The sequence below is a fragment of the Manis javanica genome, chromosome 5 (assembly GCF_040802235.1).
Source record: "Manis javanica isolate MJ-LG chromosome 5, MJ_LKY, whole genome shotgun sequence".
NCBI lineage: Eukaryota > Metazoa > Chordata > Mammalia > Pholidota > Manidae > Manis > Manis javanica.
In genome coordinates, this window is record NC_133160.1 from 27,293,510 (window position 1) to 27,312,387 (window position 18,878).

Sequence of the window (18,878 nt, forward strand, 5' to 3'; positions counted from 1 at the left end):
ATAATATGTTACTGATCTAATTCCCTTTTAAGGGAAATTGAGCTTCTTTTCTATGTTTTGTTTTTAATCAGAAGGGAATAGTGACTATGTCATTTTACATGTGTGAAAAAATAGGGCGGAGCCAAGATGGCGGCGTGAGTAGAGCAGTGGAAATCTCCTCCCAAAAACACATAGAGCTATGAAAATATAACAAAGAAAAATCTTCCTAAAATAGAGACCACAGGACACAGGACAACATCCAGACCACATCCACACCTGCAAGAACCCAGCGCCTTGTGAACGGGGTAAGATACAAGCTCCAGCCCGGCGGGACCCGAGCGCCCCTCCCCCCGGCTCCCGGCGGGTGGAGAGAAACCGGAGCGGTTTTTTTTTTTTTTTTTTTTTTTTTTTTGGTGAGCGCTTTTTGGAAGCCTTAGAGGGACGGGCCCCCGTTGCTGGGGAGGCAGGGTGGCGGGACCGGTGAGGAGGTGCCTGGGAACGGCGCCGGAGGACAAAGAATATCCTGCGTTTCTCCCTGCGAGACCTGGGGGCGGGTGCCTGAGACCGGTGCCTGAGGACGGAGGAGGTCGCGCGTTTTTCCCCTTTTCTTTTTTTCTCTTTTTGGCGAGCGCTTTTTGGAAGCCTTGAAGGGACGGGGACCCCAGTGCTAGGGAGGCACGGTGGCGGGACTGGTGAGCGGGTGGCTGGGACCGGCGCCTGAGGACAAAGAATATCCCCCGTTTTTCCCTGCGGGACCGGTGGGCGGGTGCCTGAGACCGGCACTTGAGAACAGAGGAAATCGCGCGTTTTTCCCCTTTTTTTTTTCTCTTTTCTGTGAGTGCTTTTTGGAAGCCTAAAAGGGACAGGGACCCCGGTGCTAGGGAGGCAGGGCGGCGGGACTGGTGAGCGGGTGCCTGGGACCGGCACCTGAGGACAAAGAATATCCCGCATTTTTCCCTGTGGGACCGGTGGGTGGGTGCCTGAGACCAGCACCTGAGGACGGAAGAAATCGCGCGTTTTTCCCCTTTTTTTTCTCTCTTTTTGCCGAGTGCTTTTTGGAAGCCTTGAAGGGACAGGGACCCCGGTGCTAGGGAGGCAGGGCGGCGGGACTGGTGAGCGGGTGCGTGGGACCAGTGCCTGAGGACAAAGAATATTGAGCGTTCCTTCCCTGAGGGACCGGTGGGTGGGTGCTTTTTGGAAGCCTTGAAAGGACAGGGACCCTGGTGCTAGGGAGACAGGGCAGCAGGACCAGTGAGCGGGTGCCTGGGACCGGCACCTGAGGACAAAAAAAAAAAAAAAAAAAATCGCTTGTTTTTCCCCTTTTTTTCCTTTTTTTTTTTCTCTTTCTTTCTGTTCCCTCTCTCATTGTTGCTGCTGTTGTTTTGGTTTGGAGAGTGCTTTTTGGAAATCTTAAAGGGGCAGGACAGGTCACTTAGACCAGAAGCAGGGAATCTGGGGATCTCTGGGCACTCTAACCCCCTGGGCAGCAGGGAGCACAGAGGCCCCTTACGGAGATAAATAGTCTCCTGGCTGCTCCCCCTCCAACGGGGCTCAACCATTTTGGAGGAACAGCCCCAGCCAGGCCAAGCCCACAGCAACAGCGGAGATAAACCCCAAAGCAACTGGGCAGGAAGCAGAAGCCCTGTCTGCGCGCAGCTGCCCAGCACAAGCCACTAGAGGTCGCTATTCTCCCAGGAAAAGGCTACAAACCAACAAGAAGGGAAGCTCTTCCAGCGGTCACTTGTACCAGCTCTGCAAACTATCTCTATCACCATGAAAAGGCAAAACTACAGGCAGACAAAGATCACAGAGACAACACCTGAGAAGGAGACAGACCTAACTAGTCTTCCTGAAAAAGAATTCAAAATAAAAATCATGAACATGCTGACAGAGATGCAGAGAAAAATGCAAGAGCAATGGGATGAGATGCAGAGAAAAATGCAAGAGCAGTGGGATGAGATGCAGAGAAAAATGCAAGAGCAGTGGGATGAAGTCCGGAAGGAGATCACAGATGTCAGGAAAGAGATCACAGAAGTGAAACAATCCCTGGAAGGATTTATAAGCAGAATGGATAAGATGCAAGAGGCCATTGAAGGAATAGAAGCCAGAGAACAGGAACGTATAGAAGCTGACATAGAGAGAGATAAAAGGATCTCCAGGAATGAAACAACACTAAGAGAAATATGTGACCAATACAAAAGGAAAAACATTCGTATTATAGGGATACCAGAAGAGGAAGAAAGAGGAAAAGGGATAGAAAGTCTCTTTGAAGAAATAATTGCTGAAAACTTCCCCAAACTGGGGGAGGAAATAATCGAACAGACCATGGAATTATACAGAACCCCCAACAGAAAGGATCCAAGGAGGACAACACCAAGACACATAATAATTAAAATGGCAAAGATCAAGGACAAGGAAAGAGTTTTAAAGGCAGCTAGAGAGAAAAAGGTCACCTATAAAGGAAAACCAATCAGGCTAACATCAGACTTCTCAACAGAAACCCTACAGGCCAGAAGAGAATGGCATGATATACTTAATGCAATGAAACAGAAGGGCCTTGAACCAAGGATACTGTATCCAGCACGACTATCATTTAAATATGATGGTGGGATCAAACAATTCCCAGACAAGCAAAAGCTGAGGGAATTTGCTTCCCACAAACCACCTCTACAGGGCATCCTACAGGGACTGCTCTAGATGGGAGCACCCCTAAAAAGAGCACAGAACAAAACACACAACATATGAAGAATGGAGGAGGAGGAATAAGAAGGGAGAGAAGAAAAGACTCTCCAGACAGTGTATATAACAGCTCAATAAGCGAGCTAAGTTAGGCAGTAAGATACTAAAGAAGCTAACCTTGAACCTTTGGTAACCACGAATCTAAAGCCTGCAATGGCAATAAGTACATATCTTTCAATAGTCACCCTAAATGTAAATGGACTTAATGCACCAATCAAAAGACATAGAGTAATAGAATGGATAAAAAAGCAAGACCCATCTATATGCTGCTTACAAGAAACTCACCTTAAACCCAAAGATAAGCATAGACTAAAAGTCAAGGGATGGAAAAACATATTTCAGGCAAACAACAGTGAGAAGAAAGCAGGGGTTGCAGTACTAATATCAGACAAAATAGACTTCAAAACAAAGAAAGTAACAAGAGATAAAGAAGGCCACTACATAATGATAAAGGGCTTAGTCCAACAAGAGGATATAACCATTCTAAATATATATGCACCCAATACAGGAGCACCAGCATATGTGAAGCAAATACTAACAGAACTAAAGAGGGAAATAGACTGCAATGCATTCATTGTAGGAGACTTCAACACACCACTCACCCCAAAGGATAGATCCACCGGGCAGAAAATAAGTAAAGACACACAGGCACTGAACAACACACTAGAACAGATGGACCTAATAGACATCTATAGAACTTTACATCCAAAAGCAACAGGATATACATTCTTCTCAAGTGCACATGGAACATTCTCCAGAATAGACCACATACTAGCTCACAAAAAGAGCCTCAGTAAATTCCACAATATTGAAATTCTACCAACCAATTTTTCAGACCACAAAGGTATGAAAGTAGAAATAAATTCTACAAAGAAAACAAAAAGGCTCACAAACACATGGAGGCTTAACAACATGCTACTAAATAATCAATGGATCAATGAACAAATCAAAATAGAGATCAAGGAATATATAGAAACAAATGACAACAACAACACTAAGCCCCAACTTCTGTGGGATGCAGCGAAAGCAGTCTTAAGAGGAAAGTATATAGCAATCCAGGCACACTTGAAGAAGGAAGAACAATCCCAAATGAATAGTCTAACATCACAATTATTAAAACTGGAAAAAGAAGAACAAATGAGGCCTAAAGTCAGCAGAAGGAGGGACATAATAAAGATCAGAGAAGAAATAAACAAAATTGAGAAGAATAAAACAATAGCAAAAATCAACGAAACCAAGAGCTGGTTCTTTGAGAAAATAAACAAAATAGATAAGCCTCTAGCCCAACTTATTAAGAGAAAAAGAGAGTCAACACAAATCAACATAATCAGAAATGAGAATGGAAAAATCACGACAGACTCCACAGAAATACAAAGAATTATTAAAGACTACTATGAAAACCTATATGCCAACAAGCTGGAAAACCTAGAAGAAATGGACAACTTCCTAGAAAAATATAACCTTCCAAGACTGACCAAGGAAGAAACACAAAAGTTAAACAAACCAATTACAAGCAAAGAAATTGAAACAGTAATCAAAAAACTACCCAAGAACAAAACCCCGGGGCCGGACGGATTTACCTCGGAATTTTATCAGACACACAGAGAAGACATAATACCCATTCTCCTTAAAGTGTTCCACAAAATAGAAGAAGAGGGAATACTCCCAAACTCATTCTATGAAGCCAACATCACCCTAATACCAAAACCAGGAAAAGACCCCACCAAAAAAGAAAATTACAGACCAATATCCCTGATGAATGTAGATGCAAAAATACTCAATAAAATATTAGCAAACAGAATTCAACAGTATATCAAAAGGATCATACACCATGACCAAGTGGGGTTCATCCCAGGGATGCAAGGATGGTACAACATTCGAAAATCCATCAACATCATCCACCACATCAACAAAAAGAAAGACAAAAACCACATGATCATCTCCATAGATGCTGAAAAAGCATTTGACAAAATTCAACATCCATTCATGATAAAAACTCTCAGCAAAATGGGAATAGAGGGCAAGTACCTCAACATAATAAAGGCCATATATGATAAACCCACAGCCAGCATTATACTGAACAGCGAGAAGCTGAAAGCATTTCCACTGAGATCGGGAACCAGACAGGGATGCCCACTCTCCCCACTGTTATTTAACATAGTACTGGAGGTCCTAGCCACGGCAATCAGACAAAACAAAGAAATACAAGGAATCCAGATTGGTAAAGAAGAAGTTAAACTGTCACTATTTGCAGATGATATGATACTGTACATAAAAAACCCTAAAGACTCCACTCCAAAACTACTAGAACTGATATCGGAATACAGCAAAGTTGCAGGATACAAAATCAACACACAGAAATCTGTAGCTTTCCTATACACTAACAACGAATCAATAGAAAGAGAAATCAGGAAAACAATTCCATTCACCATTGCATCAAAAAGAATAAAATACCTAGGAATAAACCTAACCAAGGAAGTGAAAGACTTATACTCTGAAAACTACAAGTCACTCTTAAGAGAAATTAAAGGGGACACTAATAAATGGAAACTCATCCCATGCTCATGGCTAGGAAGAATTAATATCGTCAAAATGGCCATCCTGCCGAAAGCAATATACAAATTTGATGCAATCCCTCTCAAATTACCAGCAACATTCTTCAATGAATTGGAACAAATAATTCAAAAATTCATATGGAAACACCAAAGACCCCGAATAGCCAAAGCAATCCTGAAAAAGAAGAATAAAGTAGGGGGGATCTCACTCCCCAACTTCAAGCTCTACTACAAAGCCATAGTAATCAAGACAATTTGGTACTGGCACAAGAACAGAGCCACAGACCAGTGGAACAGATTAGAGACCCCAGAAATTAACCCAAACATATATGGTCAATTAATATTTGATAAAGGAGCCATGGACATACAATGGCAAAATGACAGTCTCTTCAACAGATGGTGCTGGCAAAACTGGACAGCTACATGTAGGAGAATGAAACTGGACCATTGTCTAACCCCATATACAAAGGTAAACTCAAAATGGATCAAAGACCTGAATGTAAGTCAAGAAACCATTAAACTCTTGGAAAAAAACATAGGCAAAAACCTCTTAGACATAAACATGAGTGATCTCTTCTTGAACATATCTCCCCGGGCAAGGAAAACAACAGCAAAAATGAGCAAGTGGGACTACATTAAGCTGAAAAGCTTCTGTACAGCGAAAGACACCATCAATAGAACAAAAAGGAACCCTACAGTATGGGAGAATATATTTGAAAATGACAGATCTGATAAAGGCTTGACGTCCAGAATATATAAAGAGCTCACACGCCTCAACAAACAAAAAACAAATAACCCAATTAAAAAATGGGCAGAGGAACTGAACAGACAGTTCTCCAAAAAAGAAATACAGATGGCCAAGAGACACATGAAAAGATGCTCCACATCGCTAATTATCAGAGAAATGCAAATTAAAACTACAATGAGGTATCACCTCACACCAGTAAGGATAGCTGCCATCCAAAAGACAAACAACAACAAATGTTGGCGAGGCTGTGGAGAAAGGGGAACCCTCCTACACTGCTGGTGGGAATGTAAATTAGTTCAACCATTGTGGAAAGCAGTATGGAGGTGCATCAAAATGCTCAAAACAGACCTACCATTTGACCCAGGAATTCCACTCCTAGGAATTTACCCTAAGAACGCAGCAATCAAGTTTGAGAAAGACAGATGCACTCCTATGTTTATCGCAGCACTATTTACAATAGCCAAGAATTGGAAGCAACCTAAATGTCCATCTGTAGATGAATGGATAAAGAAGATGTGGTACATATACACAATGGAATACTACTCAGCCATAAGAAGTGGAAAAATCCAACCATTTGCAGCAACATGGATGGAGCTGGAGAGTATTATGCTCAGTGAAATAAGCCAAGCGGAGAAAGAGAAATACCAAATGATTTCACTCATCTGAGGAGTATAGGAACAAAGGAAAAACTGAAGGAACAAAACAGCAGCAGAATTACAGAACCCAAAAATGGACTAACAGGTACCAAAGGGAAAGGAACTGGGGAGGATGGGTGGGCAGGGAGGGATAAGGGGGGGGAAGAAGAAGGGGGGTATTAAGATTAGCATGCATGGGGGGGAGGGAGAAAGGGGAGGGTGGGCTGCACAACACAGAGAGGACAAGTAGTGACTCTACCACATTTTGCTAAGCTGATGGACAGTAACCGTAATGTGGTTGTTAGGGGGGACCTGATATAGGGGAGAGCATAGTAAACATAGTATTCTTCAGGTAAGTGTAGATTAAAAATTTAAAAAAAAAATAAGAAAGAAAGAAAGAAAAGGGGGATTACTCCTTAACAGGATAAAACTATTGGTAAATCAAAGATCAACGCATGCTTTAAATATCCTTAATGTTGATCACTTAAAGGGTGTCAGATGATCAGCTATGGAGGTACTCTTTTCTGATAATATTCCTTTCTCTTAATTAAAAAAAAAAAAAAAAATAGCAGTTACTGTGTGCTGACCTCCAATGAGTTCTGCACAGTGGTATAGAGGGCATATCAAAGTGTGGGCAAAGGGTCTGTTTGTTTCTAGGCAGAAGATCAAGGCCTAGCTTGGATACCCAGAAAATGAACTAAGATACGATATGAGGAGGAGCTTCCGGCATCAGCACTCTCTGGAGGACTCGTGCCGGGGGATGATCATCAAAAAGCCTCCACAGGGATCCGGACGATGCTGCGGTTGTGGCTGCATCCAGCCCACCGTCTCCTGGACTTGCCATAAGAAGGAGGAGGGAGATGTCTAGGCTGGCATGTGCATACAGTGAGACAACGAATTTGACTGGATCTGTACTGTTGGAACTCAACCAGGAGTTGGGAGGGGTGCAAGTTGTAGCACCCCAAAATCTCATGACTATAGACTATCTATGGTTAAAAGAACATATGGGATGTGAACAGATCCCAGAAATGGGCTGCTTTAATTTGTCTGATGGTTCAAGTACAGTTCGAAAATATCCATCATATCATAGATAAATTTTCACAAATGCCTAGGGTGCCTAAATGGTTTTCTTGGCTTCACTGGAGATGGCTGGTAATTATAGATTTGCTTTGTTTATGTCACCGTATTCCTATTATGTTAATATGTGTGTGCAAATTAGTTAGTAGTTTAAAACCTGTACATACTTAAGGTACTATACAAGAAGATATGTCAAAGAAATAATCAATCCTCCCAAGTTTCCTTCATATGCTACATCTATAGCTTTTCTTCTTCCTTCCTAATTACAAACCTTAAATAGAATTCGTGCCTCATATCGAATTTACCGAGTATCATAATTCCTCCAGGTGGTAAAGATACCTCGAGACAAGTGCTGGGCATAGAAGCCACAGGGCATAAATCTGCAAAGAAGTTAAAAGCTAACCTTTGCAAACAATATGGCTTCTCTCTCACTTACCAACTTTACATTTCCCTGTATGGCCCCGGAAGATGACTGGTTAGCCAGAGACGGGTAAGATTCCTCAAGGGAGGAACAACCTAAGACAGGCACAGTCGCAGGGGGGCCATCAGGTGAGAATTTGGGGATCAACAGAGGTGAGGCTCAGAACCTCACCCCCCCTGCTTTGAGAGAAATCTTCTGCATCCGTGGATGTCTTGCTGCCCTTGTCTAGCCTGGATTAATACTTAGTCCATAGGCACACACCTGATCATCTGATCATCTACATTTGCCTTCTTACAGCACTAAACTATGTTTTCTACCTTTATCTTGCATCTACCTACCACTTCAGCATTTTATTAAAAATAAAAATAATAATAATAATAGGAGAAATGTGGGATCAACATATAAATCAAGTACAAAAATCAAATGAATATTCATATTTGACCTGATGGTTTATAGGTCATATTGCATGATCAAAACCGAAAGTTTCTGTGATGAATGCCCTTGTACTGTTCACCATGTAAGAATTTATTCACTCTGTAAGAATTCGTTCACCATGTAAAAAAAAAAAAAAAAAAAAAAAATCTGTTGGTCAAATTCCTGGAAGTGAGATTGCTAGGTCAAAGGCTTATATACATTTGCCATTTTCACAGTCATCTTGAAGTCTTAGGTGCCCTTTGAATTTCTATAGAAATATATTCTGTCCAGTCTAGTTTTAGTAAGAAGAGAACTTCACTGCACTCAGATCTCTTGGGAACTGATTACCCATGGGTTCAGTATATGAAGAATCTATAATGTTAATACAATCATTATAAGGACAACAATAAAAGTGTCAATAATTGACTGTTTACTATGTTTCAGGGATTGTGATTCGTGTTATTGTGTATCCTCTCATTGAATCTCTAGAGTGACTCTGTGAGGGAGATGTTATTTTTCAGATAAGGGAGATGAAACTGAAGAGTTGGGAGGTCCTGTCTGAGCTCACATGGCTGCCAGTGCTAGACTGAGCAGTAAACCCATGTCTGTGTGACTTCAGAATTAGTGCTTCTGACTAGCTGCTCTTAGTTCTTATAATGGTATATTTTAAACAAATTGGGATCACACTGTGTGAACTAGAATTTCATATATTATAAAATATTTTTGAAAATCAGACTTTGTAATAATTAATGTTCACTTTATAGAGGTACAGTCATTTATTTAACTTGTTTTTAAATTTTCATTATCAAAATAATGATAGAAAATGGACAAATTCGTAAGAAGATATAAACTACCAAAATGGGCTCAAGAAAGAATAGAAAATCTAAAGAAATGCAAAATCTGAACATTCCAAGTAAAGAGATTGAGTTAGTAATAAAGCTTCCCATAAGGGAAAGCTCAGATACAGATGCCTTCACTGGTGAATTCTGTGAACAATTTCAAGAAGGATTAATGTCAGTTCTTCAAAAGTTCTTCCAAAAGGATTTTCTATGAGACTGGCATTACCTTGTTACCAAAACCAGACAAAGACATCACAAGAAAATAAAACTGCAGACCAATATCTCTGGTGAATATACGTGCAAATATCCTAAGCAAAATACTAGCAAATTTAATCCAGCAACAGATGAAAGGATTACACAGTAAGAATATCTCAGGAATGCAAGGTTGGTTTAACGTCCTAAATCAAATGACATAAATATTAATTGAATGAAGAAAAAAGACACATGATCATGTCACTAGATGTAGAAACAGCATTCGATAAATATTTTTTCTGATAAAAAGAAACCTCTCAAGAAGGAATGGAGGGGAAAACCTGATAAAGGCCATTTACAAAAAATTCACAGCTAATGTCATACTTAATGGTGAACGATTAAATTCTTTCCTCCTAAGATCAGGAACAAGACAAGGATGTCTGCTCTTGCACTTCTGAAGGCATCCAGATTACAAGAGCATGAAAAACAATAAAATATTTAGGAATGAATTTATGAAAGTAGTGTAAAATTTGTACTCTGAAAACTACAAAATGTTATTTAAATAAATCAAAGAAAACATGAACAAGTGGAAACATGTCCCATATTCCTGGATTAGAAGACATCACCTTGTCAATATAGCAGTATTTCCCAAACTGATTCAATGCAATTTATATGAAAATCCCAGCTGCCTTATTTTGCAGAAATTGACAAGCTGATCCTGAAGTTCATATGGAAACACAAAGGACCTAAAAATAAAAACAATCTTGAAAAAGAAAGAATTGGAGGACCCACACTTCCCAATTTCACAATGCTACAGTAAAGATAGCGTGGTACTAGCATTAGGATAGACAATGGAATAGAATTAGGAGTAGAAAAATAAACTTTCATATTTCTGGTCAATTGATTTTCAGCAAGCATACCAAGACAATCAAATGGAGGAAAGAATAGTCTTTCTAAACAAACGGAGCTGGGAAAACTGGACATACCCACCAATAGAATGAACACAAAAACTTCACAAAACCATGCCTCACAACATTCACAAAAATTAAGTTTGAATGGTCACAGACCTAAATGTAAGAGAGAAAATTATAAAACTCTTAGGAAAAAAATATAGAGATTTTCATGACCTTGGTCAGGCAATGTTTCTTAGACATGATACGAAAAAACACATGCAACAAATGAAAAAATAAATTGAACTTCATTACAATTAAAAACTTTTAGCCTCCAAAGGGCACCACTCAGAAAAAGATAACATACAGAATGGAAGAAACTATTTGCAAATCATATATAAGACACTAGAATCCAGAATTTATGAAGAACCTTACAACTCAACAGTAAAAAAGACAAATAACCCAATTAAAAATGAGCAAAGCCTCCAAATAGACACTTCTTCAAAGAAGGTATACAAATTGCCAACAAGGATATCAAAGGATGCTGAACATGATTAGACATCAAAGAAATGTATGTCAAAACCATAATGAGATCCCACTTCACCCTCATTAGGATGGTTACAGATACATGTTGGCTAAGACAGGGGCAAATTGGAATTCTCATACATTGCTGGTGAGAGTGTAAACTGGTGCAGCTACTTTGGAAAACAGTTTGGTAGTTCCTCAGAAACTACAACATAGAGTTGCCATCTGACCCAGCAATTCCACATCTAAATATATACCCAAGAGAATTGAAGACGTATTTCCACACACACACACAAATCTGGTTAACAAGTATTTTTAGCAACATTAGTCGTATAGCGAAGAAGTGAAAACAACCCAAATGTCTAAAACTGATGAATGGGGCAAGTGTGGTGTGGTCTGTCCATACGATGGAATATTATCCAACCATAAAAAGAAATGGAATTCTGATGCATACTACATGATGAACCTCTAAAACATTACACTAGGTAAGCAAAGGCAGCCACAAGAGATCACACTATATTGTGATTCCATTTGCATGTATTGTGAGGTGATGAAATAGTCTAAAATTGATCATGATAGTAGTGCAAACTCTGTCAATGATGTGAGTCATTCCCGTTGTCCATTCAGTTCATTCATCCATCAACTGTCCATCTATTCAACATTATTTGCCTTTGTATACTTTTGCAAATCATGTATCTGACAAGGTACACTTCTTTTTCTTTATAAAATAAACTGAATTGTTGTATAATAATGTACATGAAGAAAAGCACACAAATCAAAAGGGTTCAGCTTGGTGAATATTCAGAAAATAAGCCCGTATGCAAATAGCCACATCATATCAAGAAACAGAATAATACCAGCACTTGGTGCTCCCCCCATTCCCCCACTGGACCATTTTGACCTACCCTTCTCCCCTATCCTGATTTCTAAATCCAGAGATTAGGTTTGTCTGGTTTTGAACTTACTATGATTGAAATGGTGAGATAGGTTCTCTTTCATGGCTGGGTCTTTTCTCTCAAATACCATTATGTTCGTGCAGTTCAGTCATTAGTTGAATGTAGGTGTTGAGTCGTCAGCATTGCTGAGGAGTATTCTGTTGCTGATACACCACAATTTATTCATCGGTGCTACTTGGTGGCATTGAGGTTGTTTCTAGCGATGTGGGGCTACTAAACATAACATTGTTATGAAGATTCTCATTTAATTTGAGTTTCACTGATGAGTAGTGAGGTTGAGCATCTCATGTATTTGTTGGTCAGGTGGCTATTATTAAGTGATTATTCAGATATTCTCTCCATTTTTCTACTGACTTGTCTTTTTCCTTTGGATTTGTAGGAGTCCCTTATATATTCTGGATATGAGTTCCTTGACAATCATATATTTTATAGATGTCTTCTTCCATTTTGAGCCCGCTTTTTATTCTGTGATGTCTCTTGATGAACAGAAGTTAATTTTAGTATTATCCATTTTATCAATCCCACCCTTCATAGTTGTGCTTTTATAGTCCCTTCCAAAAGTCTTTTAAAATTCTGGTAAAAACAAGTAACATGACAACCACTGATTCAGCAATTTCATTTCTGGATATATATCCAAACCAAATAAAATCACTATCACAAAGAGATATCTGTGCCTTTATATTCATTGCAAAATTATTTACAGTAGCCAAGACATGGAAGCAACCTAAGTGTATAGCAACAGATGAATGGATAAAGAAAATGTGATAAATTGTGTGTAACATATACATATTATTGTATACACACTGTATATGTATATGTATATAGCTTTTATATGTGTGTACATACATATACAATGGAATATTAGTCAGCATGAAAAAGCAGGAAGTCTTGCCATTGGCAATGACACGAATGAAACTGAAAGGCATTATGCTCAATAAAATAAGCCAGAGAGAGAAAGACAAATGCTGTGTGATCTCACATTATGTGGAATCTAAAGAAACCAAACTCATAGAAACAGAGAGTAGATTGGTGGCCGCCAAGAGCAGGAGGCAGGGTGGGGGAAATTGATGAAGGTGGCTCCAGTTATTGGGTGAGTAAATTCTGAGGCTTTAATGTACAGAAAAGTGTATATACAGTTATGAATACTATATTGTATACTTGTAAGTTAAGAGAGATTTTAAAAATTCTCACCACAAAGAATAAAAAACAGTGTTAACTGTGACTTGATGGATTTATTAACTAAACTTGTGGCTATCATTTTCCAATGTATACATGCAACAGATCATCCTGCTGTACACCTTAAACCTACACAATGTTAGATGTCAATTATATAATATTTCTGGGGAGAAAAAAACCCAGAGATCTACCCTCTTAACAAAATTTTAAGTGTCAGAACAGTAGTGTTAACTTATTTCACTTTGTTGTGTGGTAGATCTCTAGGACTTAATCGTCTTGCATGCTTGAAACACTTTACATTGAACCACAACTGCCCAAGCCCCTCCCCTCTGGCTCAGGCAGCCATTATTCTACTTTTTGTTTCTATATGTTTGCTTTAGTGGAATCATACAGTATTTCTTTTTTAACAGTAGCTGTCTCTATCCCTAGTTAGCTGAGAGATTTTTTATAGTTATGAATGAATTATAAAAAATGAACTTTGTATAATCATGAATGTTGGGTTCTGTCAAATGACTGCTCTGCTCCTATTGCAGTGATCATACGGGTTTTCTCCTTTATTATACTAATGTGCTGAGTTACATTCTTTGAATTTTGAATGTTATTCCAATCTTGCATTCCTGGTATAAACCTCACTTAGTCCAGTATTATTCTTTCTAATATACTGTTGAATTCTGTTCAGTAAAATTTTGTTTAGAATTTTTGCATCTATGTTCATGAAGAATATTGATCTACAGTTTTCTTTTCTTGTAGTTTCTTTGCCTTGTTCAGTATCAGGGCAATGCCAGCCTCATAGGATTTGGAAAGTACTCTTCTTATTTCTGGGAGAATTGGCATAGAATGGGTATTATATCTTTCTTAAATATTTGATAGAATCCACTCATTAAGCTCTCTGGGTCTAGAGCTGTTTTTATGAAAAAGATTTTGATTATGAAATCAATTTCGTTAGTAGATATAGGGCTACTTAGATTTTCTATTTCTTGTGTCAGTTTTGATAAACTCATTTTTTTCAGGGAATTTTTCCATTTTATCCAAGTTTCAAATATGCTATCATTAAATTCTTCACAATAGTCTCTTATCATCTTCTGAATGTCACAGGATCTCTATTAATGTCCCCTTTTCATTCTTGATCCTGTGTTCTCTTTCTCTTTCAATTTTGCTAGAGGTTTTTGGATTTGTTAATAACTTTAAAAGAAGCAGCTCTGGCATTGTTGATTTTCTCTATTCTTTGTTCATTTTCTATTTTATATATTTCTGCATTTAAGTAATGGCATATAATTATGTATGTTTTTTCTATAAAATTGTCAAATAACATGTTTCTATTTTTTTATTGTGGTGAAGACACATAACATTAGATTCACCATCTTAACCATTTTTAAGTGACCAGTTCAGCAGTATTCAATATAATCACATTGTTGTGCAACAGATCTCCAGAACTTTTCCATCTTGCAAATCTGAAATTCTATACCCATTAAACAACTTCCCTTTTATTTTAAAATTATTCCTTTTCCTCTGTTTACTTTGAATTTGATTTACTCTTCTTTTTCTAACTTCTTAAAGTAGAAACCTAGATCATGTGTTTTACAGCTTCCTTTTTTCTAATGTAGGTATTTGAAGCTATAAATTTTCCTTCAAGCACTGCTTTAGTTGCATCCCATAAATTTTCATGTTAAAACTTTTTAGTTTCCTAGTCTTATCATCATTCAGTTGGAAGTGATTTCTAATTTTCCCTTTGACCTATGAATACCTTAGAAGTGTTCTGATTAGTTTTCAAATACTTGGCCAAATTTCCAGCTATTTTTATTGATTTTCAATACCATTGTAGTTAGAAAATAAATTCTACATGCTATGATTTTCATGATTTGAAACTTCCTGCTTTTTTTTGTAAATGCCAGTATTTATGACTATTATGAAGGCAGTGGTAAAAAAGTACATTGTAAGAAAGTTTGAAAGAATCACTTAAAATATCTTAACAATTTAAAAATCATTGTAAATTCAAGTGTTTTTCTTCTTCTAAATTTTTACTTGATATGATAGTGAAGGCCGTATGTTTATAAACAGGCATTCATGAGTACAGTATATCTTACACACAAAATATTCAGACCACGATTCTTCTGTAAACATAACTATTGTCTATCTACTGCTATCAATTGTAGGGTTGGAACACACTTAGAAACAGATGACTGATTTTAAAAAAAAGAAAATGCATCTTTCATTCAGACAGACTGCTGACAGTGAATGCTGGTTGTTAAGAATCCAAAGGATTTGCTAATCCTTATGTCCCATAATTTTTGCAGGCAGTTTGTGCTCTGCATTGCTCTTTGGCCATATTAATCTTTCATTCCAATGCTTTTTCTTAGTTCAGCTGTGGTTTTTTCCAGTTGTTTAACGTTCCATTGCCATTGTCTTCCGTTTGACTGAAGTTTGTTCACCTGACAGTGCAAACGCTTAAGGATTGCACCATATCTCTTATGTTGTACCTCTATTTCTTTTCTTAATTTTTCATGGGTATTTTTTTCTTCCTCAAGAAAACCAGTTTTTTCAATGAGAGATTCTTTTACAGTTATATTTGAGCCTTTAGCTTTGTAATGTCTTCCTGTACTTGTTTCATCTGGTTTCCTTTTGGATTTTGGGCATCTTGTGTAAGTTCCTCTTTCACTGTCGTTAGTTTTTTAACGAGATCTCGTTTTTCATGGAGTTCAGTCAGGAATGACCATTTGCTTTCTATCTCCCCCAAACTATCTTTATGTACTTTCATTTTTGCATAATATTCATTATATCTTAGCATGTGTTCCTCAAAGTCTTCTTGGGCTGCTTCTATGTCAAATTTAAGCTTTACATTTTCTGTATGTAAAGATTTGATTTGAGTTTGCAGGTTTCCACACTGAAGCTTGGTATTTTCTATGGCAGCATCTTGTTGATGAATTTGCTTTTCTCTTTCTTTAGTTTCTGCAGAAACAGATGCTATTTCTTTTTCAAGCTCATGAAGTTCATTCTGCAAATCAAACAGAACCTTTTTTTTTTTATTGAAGGGTAGTTGACACACAGTATTACATTAGTTTCAGGTGTACAACACAGTGATTCAACATTTATATACAAGATAATTCTAGCTACCAGCTATAACCATGCAAAGCTGTTACAATATTTTGACTATGTTCCTTATGCTATACATTACATCCCCGTTACTTATTTATTTTATAATTGGAAGTCTGTACTTTTTTTTGTTTGTTTTTTGAGAGGGCATCTCTCATATTTATTGATCAAATGGTTGTTAACAACAATAAAATTCTGTATAGGAGAGTCAATGCTCAATGCACAATCATTAATCCACCCCTAGCCTAATTTTCGTCAGTCTCCAATCTTCTGAAGCATAACGAACAAATTCTTACATGGAGAACAAATTCTTACATAGTGAATAAGTTACATGGTGAACAGTACAAGGGCGGTCATCACAGAAACTTTCGGTTTTGATCATGCATTATGAACTATAAACAGTCAGTTCAAATATGAATATTTGCTTGATTTTTATACTTGATTTATATGTGGATACCACATTTCTCTCTTTATTATTATTATTTTTTATAAAATGCTGAAGTGGTAGGTAGATGCAAGATGAAGGTAGAAGACATAGTTTGGTGTTGTAAGAGAGCAAATGTAGATGATCAGGTGTGTGCCTGTAGACTAAGTGTTAATCCAAGCTAGACAAGGGCAATAAAATATCCACGGATGCAGAAGATTTCTCTCAAAACAGGGGGGATGAGGTTCTAAACCTCACCTCTGTTGATCCCCAATTTCTCACCTGATGGCCCCCCTGCGACTGTGCCTGTCTTAGGTTGTTCCTCCCTTGAGGAATCTTACCCGTCTCTGGCTAACCAGTCATCTTCCGGGGCCATACAGGGAAATGTAAAGTTGGTAAGTGAGAGAGAAGCCTTATTGTTTGAAAAGGGTAGCTTTTTACTTCTTTGCATATTTATGCCCTGTGGCTTCTATGCCTAGCATTTGTCTTCAGGTATCTTTACCACTTGGAAGAATTATGATACTCGGTAAATTCGATATGAAGCACAAATTCTATTTAAGGGTTGTGATTAGGAAGGAAGAAGAAAAGCTATAGAAGTAGCAGGCGGAAGAAAACATGGGAAGATTGATTATTTCTTTGACATATCTTCTTGTAGAGGAACTTCAGCATGTATAGGTTTTAAACTACTAATTAAATTGCACACACACATTAACATAATAGGAGTACAGTTACATAACCAAAGCAGACCTATAATTACCAGCCATCTCCAGTGAAACCAAGAAAACCAGTTAGGCACCTTAGGCATTTGTGAAAACTTATCTATGATATGGTGGATATTCTCCAACTGAACTTGAACAGTCTGAGAGAAATCAGACAAATTAAAACAACCCATTCCTGGGGACTGTTCACATCCCATATGTTCTTTTAACAGTAGATAGTCTGTAGGTATAAGATTTTGGAGCACTACAATTTGCACTTCTCCTAATTCTTGGTTGAGTTCCAACAGTACAGATCCAGTCAAATTTGTTGTTTTACTGTATGCACAGGCCAGCTTAGATATCTCCTTCTTCATTCCCATGGCAAGTCCAGGAACCGGTCGGATGAATGCATCTACAGCTGTAGCAGCGCGTGGATCTTTGTTGGGGTTTTTTGATGATCTCTTCTGGTATGAGTCTTCCAGAGAGTGCTGATGTTGGAAGTTCTTTTTCATATCATATCTTAGTTCATTTTCTGGGTAGCCAAATTAGGCTTTGATCCTCTGTATAAACACAAACAGACCCTTTGCCTACACTTTTATATGCTCTTTATACCATTGTGTAGAACTCATTGGAGGTCACCACACAGGAACTGCTTTTTTTTTTTTTTAAGAGGAAGGATTATCAGAAAAATGTACCTCCATAGCCGATCATCTGACACTCTGTAAGTGGTCAAAATTAAGGATATTTAAAGCATGCATTAATCATTGATTTACAGTTAGTTTTATCCTATCAGGGAGTAATCCCCCTTTACTTTCTTTCTTTCTTTTTTTTTGTTATCATTAATCTACACTTACATGACGAATATTATGCTTCCTAGGCTCTCCCCTATACCAGGTCCCCCCCATAAACCCCTTTACAGTCACTGTCCATCAGCATAACAAAATGTTGTAGAATCACTACTTGTTTTCTCTGTGTTGTACAGCCCTCCCCTTTCTCCCACCCCCCCATGCATGCTAATCTTAATACCCCTCTTCTTCTCCTCCCCCTTATCCCTCCCTACCCACCCATCCTCCCCAGTCCCTTTCCCTTTGGTACCTGTTAGTCCAGTCTTGAGTTCTGTGGTTCCGCTGCTGTTTTGTTCCTTCAGTTTTTCCTTTGTTCTTATACTCTACAGATGAGTGAAATCATTTGGTATTTCTCTTTCTCCGCTTGGCTTATTTCACTGAGCATAATACCCTCCAGCTCCATCCATGTTGCTGCAAATGGTAGGATTTGCCCTCTTCTTATGGCTGAGTAGTATTCCATTGTGTATATGTACCACATCTTCTTTATCCATTCATCTATCGATGGACATTTAGGTTTCTTCCAATTCTTGGCTATTGTAAATAGTGCTGCAATAAACATAGGGGTGCATCTGTCTTTCTCAAACTTGATTGCTGCATTCTTGGGGTAAATTCCTAGGAGTGGAATTCCTGGGTCAAATGGTAAGTCTGTTTTGAGCATTTTGATGTACCTCCATA

General features: G+C 38.2%; 1 pseudogene; it reads right to left on the reverse strand.

Annotated features, from left to right (window-relative positions):
- Nucleotides 1-8,282: 8,282 nt before the first annotated feature.
- Nucleotides 8,283-18,324, reverse strand: LOC108404315 (coiled-coil domain-containing protein 122 pseudogene; annotated as a pseudogene).
- Nucleotides 18,325-18,878: the final 554 nt, after the last annotated feature.